Genomic DNA, 14,693 nt, shown 5'->3' with positions numbered 1-14,693 from the left:
CTCCCCTCGAAAGCACACATGCGCCTACGGACAGAGGCATGAATAATTACATGTGACACCTTAGACTTGTAAACCGCATCAGTGTCTTCTTTGTATTTTTGGATAGTTTGTGACTCGTCATCTAATGTAATCCTCCATGGCACAAGCTTCTCAAATGTCACTGCCATTTGTGATTGGATGGTACTTGACCGACTGGTAAATGCACATGGGCCAGACATGTATGCATGTACAGTATACTGGTGCTTCTGCATGTCTGTATTAATATCCTTCCCCATCATGTCCCTGAGACCCATGACAAGTCTGAAGTGATGATTTAAACGACTGCATTTGGACTTGCCTGCTTCAGCTCCTTTTACACTGTTTCGAACTTTGAGAGATGTCACTAGCTTTTGTGATGGTGGATATGTGGCTGATTAGCATCCTGTTTTGTGCACGTGTTTCCTGGAAACAGCAGAAAGGGTACTGGGTATTGACTCCTTTAAAACAAATGGCTATTATTAGGTTTTGCAAAGGCTTTGAAGATAAGGTTGCAGTTGAGTGTGTTTAGTAATGGGAATGAATTACATCGCTAAATTTCAGTTCACATCTTTTATTTCATGGGACAAATCCCTTGCGATATTGTTTTAATTCTCCTTCAATCCTGTGTGCTCCCGCATTGCTTTTTAATTTAGAGACAGCATGAGGGGTTCTTCTCTGGTTTAGAAAGTCTTTCTTTTTTTTTGCAGAAGAAAGGGGGTGAACTTTCAGTTCAATTTCAGAGTGTGCCTTTTGCTCTTCATCCACACAGTTACTGTTCTAGGTTTTGGGCATCTTATTGGCTCGATTCCCTGTGTGATGTATGTTTTTGAATGAAGTTGGAAAGGGATGGTGTGTGTTCTAGAGGCAAGTGGACAGTCCCCAGCCAGCCTGTGGAGGGGCTGGTGAGAGAGCACTGAGCTGTGACCTGATCTCCTTATGAAGAACCTGCTCATGCTGTGATGGCATAAAGCAAACCCACACTAGAGCTGCAGAAAGCTGAGAAACTTATCTGGGTTCTCAGGGTCAGAGCACCAGTGCCATCTGAGACGGAGCGAACCGAATGATCTAAATGTGACCCAGTTACAGTGTAGCGTGGCAGAACGCAGAACAAGATTTGCAGAAGAGGCGAAACAAAAGCATGCCATTATCTAAGCACATTAAATCTCACACTGATTTTGGTGCAATAACTTAAAAGGCAGAAAGCAACATAACAGTAAACATTTATTAATATGAAATAAAGTTTAACTAGAATTATTGATTTTACTTTAAACTTATTCCCCTACTGTCAGCTTTCAAGCTTTTCATCTATGTTCGTAGCGCAGTCATTACTGTGAAACAAATCCCTTTCTATCCTTCCCCAGTGAGGGTTTCCCAAAACCCCAACAGCTTAAGACTTCACATTAGATGGTGACCTTCAGGTTCTCGCCCAGAGGGTTTTAAATGTTTGGATGTCACAGACTCCCAAATATAACAATCCCTTTCCCTTTCCTAAACTATAAAGGCAGCTAAGAATTTATACCCATTTATACTGAGTGAGAAAAGTGTGAATACTACATAGACATTTAAATGTTTGTTTGATCAATGAAATTACTGGAACTTATTTGACTTATATCTCAGTGCAAAAGTAATCTATTTCCAGTGAAACGTGCAGGACTTCAGATTACTTACCTGTGTCAAGTAAATAACTAGAATAATAACAAAGTGCATTAAATGGTAAAACTATTTACACTACAAAGCATTTATAATAAGGATATTGGATACTATATTAATTAACAAATACTAGCTTGCAATGTCAAGCAGCATAATGGACTGTTTTTGTTAGCTAAAATAACCAGAAGCAAATGACACCGGAAGCATCAAACTGTTACATCCCCTCTTACAGTATTATAATAATAAAAAAGTTTTATTAACTATATGCTTTTTTTTAATAATATAATTGAAATTATGATTTCATCAAATTTAGTGGGTGTGATTATTAAGAAAAAGCCATTGCGTTAAACAATCATGTCTTAAATGCACATTCTATCTTTGACAACCATTATATATTTTGACAAATGTCATGGACCCTTCTAGTTGTGGGAATCTACCAGCAGGGGATGAACTAGACCATCCAAACCAGCACAACCTTGACCCCTTTGGTTCATCTGTGGGCCTCTCTTCATAACAGTGAAATGACAAAATAAAACTCTTGCACTGTAGTCAAAAAAATAAACTTTAAAAACATAGGTGGAGATTCTGCTGATAAATCTACGACAAAAAAAAAATTCTGCAGAGAAAATAGAATGAGATGAGGCTGGCTGTCATAGGACGTTCGGACATGTCTTGTCACTTTTCATCATGTCTTATTCGAGTGTGTGTGTGTGTAGGCATGTCTGCGCCAATGACTTTGTAAACTAAATAAGAAAAGTGTTTGTACATCTACCAAACAATGAGTGTGTGGGCACATACAAGTGTGCGTTTGTGTGACGTGTGTGAAGGTGCATATACTGTATGTTGTAGGTGTCTGTGTGAACATTCACTGACAGCCAGCATGTGTGTGTGTACGTAAGACTTTGGACGTCCATCCGTCTGCCAAATTGAGTCATGTGTGTCTCAGTGCAAGCTTGTGTGTGTGTGTAAATGCAGGGACATTGCTATCCTTGTATGTCAGGATTGCTGTGGGCTGAGATGACCTCACTGTTAATAACCTACAGGAATGAGAGGCGCACAGCTGACATCCCCCCTCTCTCTCCTTTTCTCACCCTCTTTCTCCTTCCATACATCTATATCTTCCGACATGCGGGTAACACATCTGACCTTCTCGTTCTGAGTCACCAGCTTAAGAGAGAAAGAAACTGAATGAGAGAAGAGAGGGACATTCTTTTTCTCCATACCTTATGCGTTTCATTCAGCCCATTAAAGGGATGATTTAAAAATCGAAATCATTTACTCACCTTGTTGAAGTTGCACCAGAACAGCCATACAACACTTCTTAATTTACTTACAGCCTCATGTTGTTCCAAACCCGATACAGAAAGAAAGGCTTTCTTTTGTGGAACCCAAAAAGTGACTTTTTGAAAAATATTCTAGATAGACTTTTCAATATAATTAAACTGAGGCTGTAAAAGGGGCTGTGAACGCCCGTTCATACCAAGGAGGGTAACTATAAAGATAATGACAAAGATATAGTTCTAAATATCGTTCTCAATATTACAGAAGAGAAGAGTCCACATTACAGCTATAACGATAAAGGCACAGAGAAACGATATCGTTGGAATCACTTTCAGAATGAATTTTATTCCAGCTGATAAACTATAAAAATATTGACAGCCAATCAGAATCCATCCTGCTATAACGAGCTCGAGAATTTAAAGTGGCAGACAAGCATGCGCCTAGAATAAACAGACGATATTGTTCGCTGGTGTGGATGCTAATATCGTTATCTTTATAGTAATAGTTCTGGGTATGAACGGACCTTAAAGCTTAAAAAAAAAGATGCAAAAATACCATAAAGGTCCATATGAATCTGAACTGTATTCCAAGGCTTCTAAAGCCTTATGATACAGTAGGTGACAAGCAGTCTGAAATTTAAGGTGCCATTCACTGATAATGTTCCTCCACTGAACTATTAACTGCTACATCCGGGGTTTGGAACGACATTAGAATGAGTAAATGATGACATAATTTCATTCTGCAATGATCCCTTAATTCCTCCGCTGTCATACCTTATTTTCCTAGATTCATCTCTTTTTGTTTCTTTCTGTCTCACTCTTTCCCCCATCAGCCTTCGCGTTTACCCTTTTCTTTCTGAAGAACCAGAAATTCACAACTGTCTGGTGTCTAACACACAAACACACGCGCTGCAACCCCAGTCCTCTCTTGAGAGGAAGAAAAAACAGAAACACAACAGAGAAGCAAATTGATGCCTCAGATATTTTCTTCCCTCTGTTCAATTAAACATTCCCCCCATCTGCCACTTTGGGTTATTTGAGTCCGTCTGAAATATTGAAAGTAGTTGTTAATGTGATTGTTTCTCCTGACTCTGTTTGAACCTGTTGGATAAATCGTTCTGGAATGTGTGTATTATTAACATTTGAAATGTGTCGTGTGTTTGTGTGAGTGTGTGTGTGTGTGTGTGTGTGTGTGTGTGTGTGTGTGTGTGTGTGTGTGTGTGTGTGGAGGAGGGCAGATTCGTTCTGCTGTAATGGTTCTCTGCCAAATCTTTTTCAGACCATTCAATCTCTGTTCATGTGCCATACTGATAAATTTATGGAATAAAAGATGTTCTTTTTTCACAAAATGATTATTGAACTGTGGGTGGTTATTTTGGATGTTTTTCATGACAAAAACAGGATCAAACAAAACAACAAATGCAAAATGGGGGATTTGAGAACGAGTGTGTTTTGGATGTCTGCTTGTATGAATTTAGACGTACATTTTAAAGTCAACATGAAACTACATTCGCAGCCAATTTTAATTCAGTAAATGTACTGATTGTAGAATGGGATTTGATTGTATTGTGAAAAGTGGAAGGGAGGGAATAGAAGTAAAAACTTTATGACATTAGCCAAAAAGTTATTAAGAGGCTGAGCAAATAATTTCATTCTGACTATGATACCTTTTTTATTTCCAACAGAACAACATGCACTGATGTATCACAACAAACAGTTAATAGGGTTCATTTTGATGTCATGTTGGCATTAAACATCTAACTCAGTAATTCGTGTGAGTTTATGGGTGTATCCATCGAATCGATATATGTGCGTTTAGCAGCTATTATGTCAATGTGTTATCACTGCTTTGACACTAGAGCTGTGACTTGCTAGCTGTGGGGTGTTTAGGTTGACCCCCGATGGCTGACCTCCGCCTGCGCTGTACGAGTGCGTGTGTGTGTGTGTACGTGTGTCTCTACGGGCTGATGTTTAGCCTGCAGTCTACACGCCTCCTGTGCTGGATGGGGTTTAGCGTCTGAATACTACTGACTCAGGGTTACAATTATTGGCTAACCTAAGGGTGTGCATGTTATTCTGTGCGAGGGTGACATTGTGATTGTGTTCCTTCATGTCCATTTTCCATTTGTGTTTTGCATATTAGATACAAAAACAAGGGACGTGCAGAGCATTGCTGTGCTGTGTGTGCTTCTGTGTAAAGGTTTCGGCTGACGCTTCATTCCGCCCCAGTGGAGGCGTTTTCTCATTTCATGAATAAAAGCATGCATGGGTTTATGAGCACGTGTGTCTTTATGAAGGTATAGATGGAAGAGGTCGACTCAAACTCAACTCCCCCAAACTATAAGCAATTTATTAATTTTGTAGTTGAAAAACTAAATGCAAGCAATTTGTAGATTTCTTGATTTATTTATTGTTTGTACATGTGTGCATGTTTATGAGCAAGTGTCTTTACGACGGAATATTTACACAGATAAAAAAGGTCAACTTAAAAATCTTTAATCAGTATTTTCTTTTCCAGTAAAAATAGTACTATGGTGTATATCTATACATCAATACTTTTTATTTCACCATACAAGCTACAATTTGAAACAAACTGGATGTATGAATCTTAAAATCAAAGCTCTGACTTCCTCCCTATGTTCTTGGTATAGAGTTCAGAGATCAGCTGAAGGCAACCCAGTGTGTAAGCGTGCCCTTCACAATAGTGCTGTGGCATACACACTTAACCCAGGGTGCCCGATCCACACTTGCACTGAATAAATTATGTAAGCGGCTTAACAATCCTGATTCTCAGCTCAAGTCATACATACATACTGTTACCAAAGCCTCGGCTGGGCTCTGTTTTAACACCTCTTTTCAGCGTCTGATAAAGCAGAATGTTTACACTGCTTCTAATGCACACAAATGACCAGACTACACTGTATCCCTGAATCCTGCATCACTGTTCAATCCAGCACCCACATATCAACACAATTCCATTCAAAACCATCATGTAGTAACAGTTTAGAGGTGCTCTAGATTGTTTTATTAGTTGAACTTTAAATGATCGCTCCATCTTTAGGATTGGGAAAATACTGCCTCTCTTTGCCAGTCATCTTTAAATTTCCCTTTTCCAGTGAATTCAGTTTTGTCACATTGTGTGTTTTTGCTTTTTTATTGAAGGTTTTGTGTTTTGTATTGCCCCTTGAACTTAATAATCAGAACAGCTCTCAACACTAAAAAACTACATACTACATCTGTTGAGATCTATTATTTATCGATGTTCCAGCGGTTCTCTGTAGTTTTAAGAAAGAAAAAAAATGTCACCCTCAACTCATTCCAATATGATTTTATTTGTACTTCAGACCACGTCAGACAGAACAATTTGACCTGCTCTATTTCTACATACTGTAACAAAATGATTCATGTGCTGTCGTGAAAGTCTTTTGAAGTCTTACTATAGCTTTGTGTGATTTTATGACTTCATAAGATTACAGGGCACTAGTCATATGGGCCAGAGTTCACACAAAACATTGAGACATGGGCAGTGGAATGGGGGGGAAAAAACGCAGGGCATCAAGACACGGTTTTTAAAAGTACTGATCCATGCTTGAGTTTTAACTTTTTAGCAAAACCTGCCTTGAATTGTCCTTCGTTCAGAAAATAGTCCGGAGTAAAATGATTTGTGCAGACATAAACAAATTTAAATGTATTTGGTGGCACATTACAATCAAAAACTAAGCTTATCCACTGGACCTCAGCTGCTCTGATGTCAAAAAAGGAAATGAAGACTCTTCTGTTCACTTTTACATCCAACTACAAAACACCTGCATTGCTTACAAATCATTATTGTTGCTACAGCTGCTTGAGTGTGTAGAAAATGGCGGACAGTGTACAACTGGTTGAGGGCGAGATATGCTAATACTGGACAGTCCATCAGTGGTCGTGGGCGGGGCCTGAGCAAATATATATAACACATTTATATGCAAACACCATGTACAAGTGAATTTTGCATCCAATTCTCATTTTCACATTGTGAAGCCTGTCTATCTTTCACAGCCCAAGTTCTATGAAATGAATGCAGCTGTAGGTCAATATGGGCCTTTGATCTCTGTGCTGACTTAAGCTCCATCCCTTCCATATGACGTCCCCCCCAAACAACCCCTCCTCGTCTCTTCCAATCCGCTCTTGCGCTGATACAGTTGTAAAGGGTAACCTTGGAGACGAGGGCTAATCATCCATCACATAACTACCCTTTCAGTGTTCCCCCAGCATCTGCTGGCCAAATTTTTCCTTCCATTTAAATGACAGTATGTTTCAGTTTCAGTATATCTGCTGGGTTATCAGTTATTTTCAATGATCAAGCAACGTATCCTGTCCTCTCTTGCTGGTGTGTCATCATCTCTTTCCCCCTCTCTCCCCTGTTTGTCCTGTAGAAGGACGTTTGTTTTCCTGTGGGGAAGAGGAAAATCGACGCTGAAAGATGAGTTATTGATTGCAAAGCAGGGTGCATGAGTAAGTGAGTGAAGCAAAGAAAGAGAGGATGATAGTCGGAGAGTGAGTACAATGACACATCAACAGCGTAACAACAATCTTATGTCAGATGAACCATATAGCACAAATCCATGCACATACTCAAACTAAATATTATTAATAGTGCCTTTCAGCACTAATGGTGACATAAGCAGTCTGTGCAAATGCTGCCTAAGGCTTGACAAAAAATATACAGCTAAATATACAGGTCTCCAGGTTCACACCTCTGTCAGGCAAAAGATCATTTGAGGCATTGAGAAGATATAGCCTGCTTTGATTTCAGATTTTAATATGCATCTTTAAAGGCAACAACACGTTCTTGCTTCCAAATGAGCTGCAATTAGGGACGTCGATAAACACAGAGAGAAAAAAAGAATTAAAACACCCCACTGCAGAAATGACAGAACATCAGGTTACATCACTAATGTCACCACGGTCACTGTTGCTATCGGAGATATGCTGTTTCCATGGCACCGAGGGGCTTGAGGATCTTTGTGCTCAGAGTTCAAAATCATTTTTCTGGGTATAGGCATAAGTGCAGGGCATGCAACGAAAACATACTGTTCCTTCTGACTTCATGTACAGGGCATGTGTTAAACTCATTGCAGTTTGACAAAGGCGGCACTATGTCTTATTTGTGCGTGCATTTACACACGCTTACATGCACATGGATTGTTTTAAAATCAGTGCTGTTCACACTCAAGACAGCGGTGTGTAGTGCATGTAGCTGACTCTATTGCAGGTTGGCTGGGCATTAATTCACACATGAAAAGTAAAGGCATTACAAATGGAACCTTCATGCTCTGCTTTAATGGACTGCTGTCGTTATATTTAAAGAATAATTTGGCCAAAAAAGGCTCTTGTGTCACCTCTTACTCACACGTACCAATACGTGGAACAATGATTCCATGTAGTAAATTTGGAAGTGAATACAGCTGATTTCTTTAAACGGAAGAAAGAAATTCATACAAAATATATTTGTATGAATGCATATGAATTACGTAGTCACTTTTTCTATCAAATTTTCCAATAATTCAAATAAATACTTTTTTTTTTTTATGTAGGCCTATTTATTTATTATTATTTTAAATTATTATTTGAGTTTGACAGGTTATCCTTTTCACCCATGGTACACCAATTATTATTGATTTATTACAAAAACACATAGGCCTACACTAAATCACTAAATTTTAACCTCTGTCCTTTTTTATACTAAAGAGAAATTCAACCACTAGAGTAAAAATACAGAATAAAAGTAGGTGCAAGATGCCCCTATGTGTGAACACACCCCACCCCATTAAAGAAAGAAAGAAAAAATACAATCTACATAATTTATTTCAATGCAGTTCTATTGAACAGGCATAGAGACTAAATATTTCAAGTTGAAATAATTGTGTTAAAATACAGTCCATATGATTTGTGTGCGATAGCCTTTTGCACATCCTTGCATATTTGAATGTATAAGAGTGACCAAAGTTTGAAACAACATGAGGGTCAGTAAAACATGACATCATTTTAAAGTCGACATGACAAGTAAGTTTTAATCATAGACAGTAAAAGAAATGGACACAGCAACCCCATTGGATTCAACGGAGAAAAATGAAGTCAATTAGAAGCACGCACTTCCTGGGGGTCGGGCGTACTGCGCAGACTCAAACTGAGCTTGATGACGTAGATGTCACGTGAGCAACCTGTACATCTTCTAATCGCTGTGCCAAGTGAAATCTGAATCACCCACTGAATCTTGCAGAGAAGGCGAGCCTGAACAGGAGCAAGTTTTGGTAAGTATTCTGATTAATTATCTCCCTTGACTTTATGCCTCCACGTCCCCCCGATAGCCTCATAGACGGTAAAAGATTGCCTGCGAGCTTCTCCTCCTGTCCATATGGTAATTTCTCTACTGTGCGACAGCGAGTCGCTGGTTATGACGCAATCGTTAGCCTATTTTTTACAAAAACTGCTTCTACGGGACCATAACGTAAGATAGAAGGTAATGGCGCCTTTTATACATTTTCGTGTTTCTTTAGAAATAATTAATGGACAAATTGAGTCTTTAAACGCCTCAGATGTAAAGTTATTTGCTGTCAAAGTGACGCCAAAATGAATGGGAGTCAATGGAATGCTAACAGCAGGTGCGGGTCCGCTAGCCAATGGCGGCGCCCAGGGGTGCTTCAAAAAAATATGAAACGCTGCCCCCTTGGTTTTAATAGCCTTTCATTCCTTTTTGTGACGTATGTTCGAGTGACTGTGAAACGGCTTCTCGAACTAGAAAAAATGTAGGGCGGGACTTGATTTTGTCTATTGGAAATTGATTGGATCGTTGAGGTTTGCCGCGATCTCACGTGAGTGACAGGTCGTGCCAGTAGACACGTCATCACAGAAGACTTGTCATTGGAAGAGGGGGAGTTATTTTAAAAAAACTAATAATAATAATGGTATGCACGGAAAAAATCGTTTACAAATAAATACTGCAATATTCCATTTTAAAAAAGTCAGTTAAAATGCCATTTCAACAGGCTTCAGAAGATGATAACAAGCTGCGTTCAATTAAATTAGTGATATCAAAGCATAACTATTTATAGATTGAACCAAGAAAAGCCGTTAGGATGAAACGCACACTGAGAGGCAGAAGAAGATGAATTCTTTATGTAAATGCAGATGATTGTGCCAACACACACACACCTACCTGTTGACGCCAGATCCAGTACCTGAGCTGATTTACCGGCAGGGTTATTTACTAAATCTGGTACTGAGCGTCACACACACACAAACACACATCCATGGGTAGGGCATAAACTCAATCAGGCTGAGATGAAGTCTGCTGGACTTGCGGCAGGATTCTAATGAAACTGCATTATTTATAGAGCGATCTGACAGGGATGCCTCGGCCATTACACCTATAATGGCTCTTTTGGATATTGATGAATACTTGTCTATATTTGTATTCACGTGGGGGAACCAATGTCACATCTCCCCGGTTACCCAGCATCGGCTAAATGACCCAACGATAACACAGATAACAATGGCAGCACTGTTCAAAGAGAGAGTTTTGAGCCCGCGGGAGAGGGGAGCCAGATAAACAGCGCTGAGGGTGAGAGGAGAGAGGGAAAGCGGGAGCAGAGGAGGAGGTGTAAATACACAATTGGTGATCAGTGATGTAGCATTAGCATTGTTCACACATCCCCAGCCTCATCTCTCCTTCCCCCTCCTCCCTCTCGCGGCCTCTCTTCCCTTCTTGCTGCAGTATTGCCATGGCTACCGAGAAACGTGGGAATACCGCTGTCCTTCAGAGAAAGGGAGCAAGAGGGAACGCGATGCAAGGAAGAAAGTGCGCGGTGGTGAGAAGCGGTCGAGGGGGACGTGAGTGAGAGATGCGGATAATCAAGACAAACGAGATCTGCAGAGACTGCCCGAGGAGCAGCTGAAGCTGCGGGTCCTGCGCAGGAAGCATGACATTTTGAGGAGAGTCATCGGCGTGACTCACGTAGGACACATATCCTGAGCCCCCAAAGCATTGATATGTTTATCTCTCTATCCCTCACATTTCTCACACTTCCTCCTCATGCTATGGCGAGGCTGTCGTTACTATGACGACAGGCGGCCTAAAATAGTTAGCGCTCACCCCCTGCTTTCTCTGTGGCGCTGTTTTCTTTCCTCTTATCTCCCAGCAAACATCCCCACCCCGCCAAACCTCCGCCGTACTGCTCACTTTACTGTGGGACGCAATCCGGAGGGGCGCTTTCTCTCTTTTATTCAGCTTCACTCTACCTTCCTCCTCCCTTCATCCCCGCTCTCGCTGCAAAGATTGCATTCAGATTCATTTTATTGGCAGCTTGTGTTTCCATGGCAACATCTTGAAACCATGGTAACTATTTGAACCGAGCCAAACGCTCTTTCAAAACTGCTGCATTCATTCCCCCCTCTCTCTTTCTCTCTGTGAGCGTCTAGTCAGCCAGTGAATGTGTATGCATGCGACCGTGGGTATAAATGAGCATGCGACTTGTTAGCATGTGAACGCTGGTGTGAATGCTGGCGTGTGCCTACAGATGCATGCAGATTCCACAGGTGCTACAGCCACGTCCCATGTGAACATAGGCATGACCAAACTGCAATTTGACTGAATACTATCAGGTGGGAAATGTGCAGTTATTCCACTGGATGTCGAACAACATATGGCAGATCGTACAGGTCAGAGTAGAAATACGGTTTATGCACTGTAGTTTACTGTTAAAAAAAATCAAGAAATATCTAGGATGCATGGTTTATGCTGGTGGAACAAAACTATTGTCAAATGCCTATTCTGGCCAGAGCAGATTGTAGACTGGACATCTAAAATCAAGAAGTAAAGTTCCCACCCCGCTGAAGCCAGCCTGGTGTTCAGCTGGTTTTAGTTGATTGATCAGCTGGTCTTCAAGACTGACCAGGTAAAGAATTGGTCAAAACCTGCAATGTCCCGGACTCCTGGCTGGAAGATCAGCTAAAACCAGCCATGGATGGGTTTAATCACTGAATGATCCAGGTCCATTTGATGTTTAAACACTTACCATGTTAAAAGTACAGGTGCATCTAAAAAAAATCGAATATCATGGAAAGGTTCTTTATTTTTTTGTAGTTTAATTCAAAAAAGCCAACTTTCTTATATTCTATATTCATTGCACACAAACTGAGATATTCCAAGAGTTTTTTGTTTTAATTCTGATGGTTATGACTTACAGCTTAGGAAAATAAAAAATTCAGTATCTCAAAAAATACTATTATAATATTTTCTCGAAGATCAATCAAAAAAAGATTAACAAAAGAGAAATGTTCAAGATCTCCAAAGCAGGTTTAATTATGCACTCAATACTCCTTTTGGGGTCCTTTTGCATGAATTAATTGCCAATCATCTTGTGTCACTGCTGAGGTGTCATTGAAGCCCAGGTTGCTTTGATAGTGGCCTTCAGCTCTTCTTTATTGCCTGTCAGATTTTACTTTTCTTCCTCTTCACAATACCCCATAGATTCTCTGTCAGGATCAGGTCAGGTGAGTTTGGCTGGCCAATCAAGCACAGTAATATCATTGTCAGCAAACTCCTTGGAAGTAGTTTTGACACTGTGGGCAGGTGCTAAAGTCCTGCTGCAAAATGAAATCAGCATCTCCATAAACTTTGTCACCAAATGGAAGCATAAAGTGCTTCAAAATCTCCTGGTAGATGGCTGCACTGACTTTGGACTTGGTAAAACACAATGGACCAACACCAGCAGACGTCATAGCTCCCCAAATCATCACTGACTTCAGAAACTTCACACTGGGCTTTGGATTCTGTGCCTCTCCAGTCTAGGGTTACCACCCGTCCCTTAAAATACGGAATCGTCCTGTATTTGAGAATAAAATATCACTTCCCGTTTTGAATCAATTCGGGAAGGGGTTTGGGTAATACTTTCTGCCATCGTTGGATTGATTGGTTTGTTTCAGGTTCACAGCCAATCAGAGTCAGAGGAGGGCGGGTCTCCACCCCCCCGTATCCAGCGCTGAAACGAAAGCGGATGCAAAAGTACCGACGAGAGTGGGAGGAATCGAATACTTGGCTGAAAAGTGTCAGTGGAACTGAGTATCAACAAGCCATTGCACAATTTGTCGGCGAGTGTTCTCTGTTGCACACGGTGGCTTGTCAGACATTCATACACTTTACAATAAGGTTCATTTATTAAACAGTGTATTAACTAACATGAACTAACAAAGAGTAAGTAATACATTTGTTACAGTATTTATTAATCTTTGTTAAAGTAACTTTTTAGGTATTTTATTATCTAAAATCAATATTTTTATTCATAAATATGCCCTCAATGGTGTACAAATACCTATGCCAATGTTTAAACTAATCCTCGTAAATGAAGAATTTATTATCTTTATATACATGGGACGGGTAGGTCGACGGAGGCTTCCATGTAGTTCCGCCATCTTGCAAAACTATAATAGCAGAGAGGGACAAAAAGTACTAAGCCAACGCGTTTCCACAACGCGTTTTCGGTCAGAGCCAGAAACGCAGGTGCAGAGCAGTGAGAGGCGCTTGAAACTGCACCGGCAAGTTTAAAAGTCTGGATTGCATTCCTATTATGGACCATACATATGCCGCGCCACAGGAGAAGAAAACATCGTCACCAAAACGAAGTGCTATTAGAAGACATCCTGTCAAAGCTTTTTGGTACATATCGCCTACCGTAGATGCAACGCGCATTTGAAAAAGCGAGGCGCTGGAGAGCAAAATTAGTTTGAATGCAAAATACAATTTCACCACTAGATGGGAGTTATTCCTACTTACAGCCCCTTTAATGTTAGTTAACAGAAATGTTCTCATGTTAGTTCACAGTGCATTAACTAATATTAACAAGATTTTAATAAAGTATTATTAAATGTGGAAATTAACATGAACAAAGATGAACAATTGCTGTATACGTGCAGTTCATTATTAGTTAATGTTAATTAATTAGTTAACTAATGAACCTTATTTTAAAGTGTTACCGATTTGTTTATTACGGTTAAGGTGTACAGTCAGACACATAAGAATTATTTTAATAAGAGATGAGAGATATATTTAATAATAAAAATACAGTGCCTATGTAAAGCAAATAAACAACTTAAATAATTTAAATGATTGCATTATTCAATAGGCTAATGTAGAATTATAAATACATATAAAAACATTAACTTACTAATAATAATAATGAAAAAATTGTGTGTTTTACATGAATTTAGAAATGTTTATTGATCGGTTATTTATTATGTGGTTTCACTGTTTGGATGGTGTTACTGTCTGCAAACAATGACAAATATTTTATCCAAAATCTGTGTTCACACCACCTTATACAATTACTAAAGTTCATTAGCAATTAATATTTTTATGAAAACATGTTGCACCACTGGCACGTCATCGGGCCTGTGGTTATCGTGGCCCCGAGGGGTGTGTCCCCCCCAGGTGTCCCTTATTTTTCTGTATTGAAGGTGGCAACCCTACTCCAGTCTTCCTCCAGACTCCAGACCTTGATTTCCAAATAAAATTATAAATTAACTTTCATCTGAAAAGAGGACTGTGGACCACTGAGCAACTTGTGCAGTTCTTTTTCTCCTTATCCCAGATGAGATGCTTCTGACATTTTTTTCTGGTTCAGGAGTTGCTTGGTTTTAGGAATGTGACAGATGTAGCTCTTTTCCTGAGATCGCTGAGTGTGGTGACTCTTGATGCACCGACTTTGA

This window comes from Carassius carassius, chromosome 9 (genome assembly GCF_963082965.1).
Source record: "Carassius carassius chromosome 9, fCarCar2.1, whole genome shotgun sequence".
NCBI classification, from domain to species: Eukaryota; Metazoa; Chordata; class Actinopteri; order Cypriniformes; family Cyprinidae; genus Carassius; species Carassius carassius.
The sequence above is the reverse complement of the archived record's forward strand: the minus strand, read 5'-3'. Positions refer to the sequence as shown.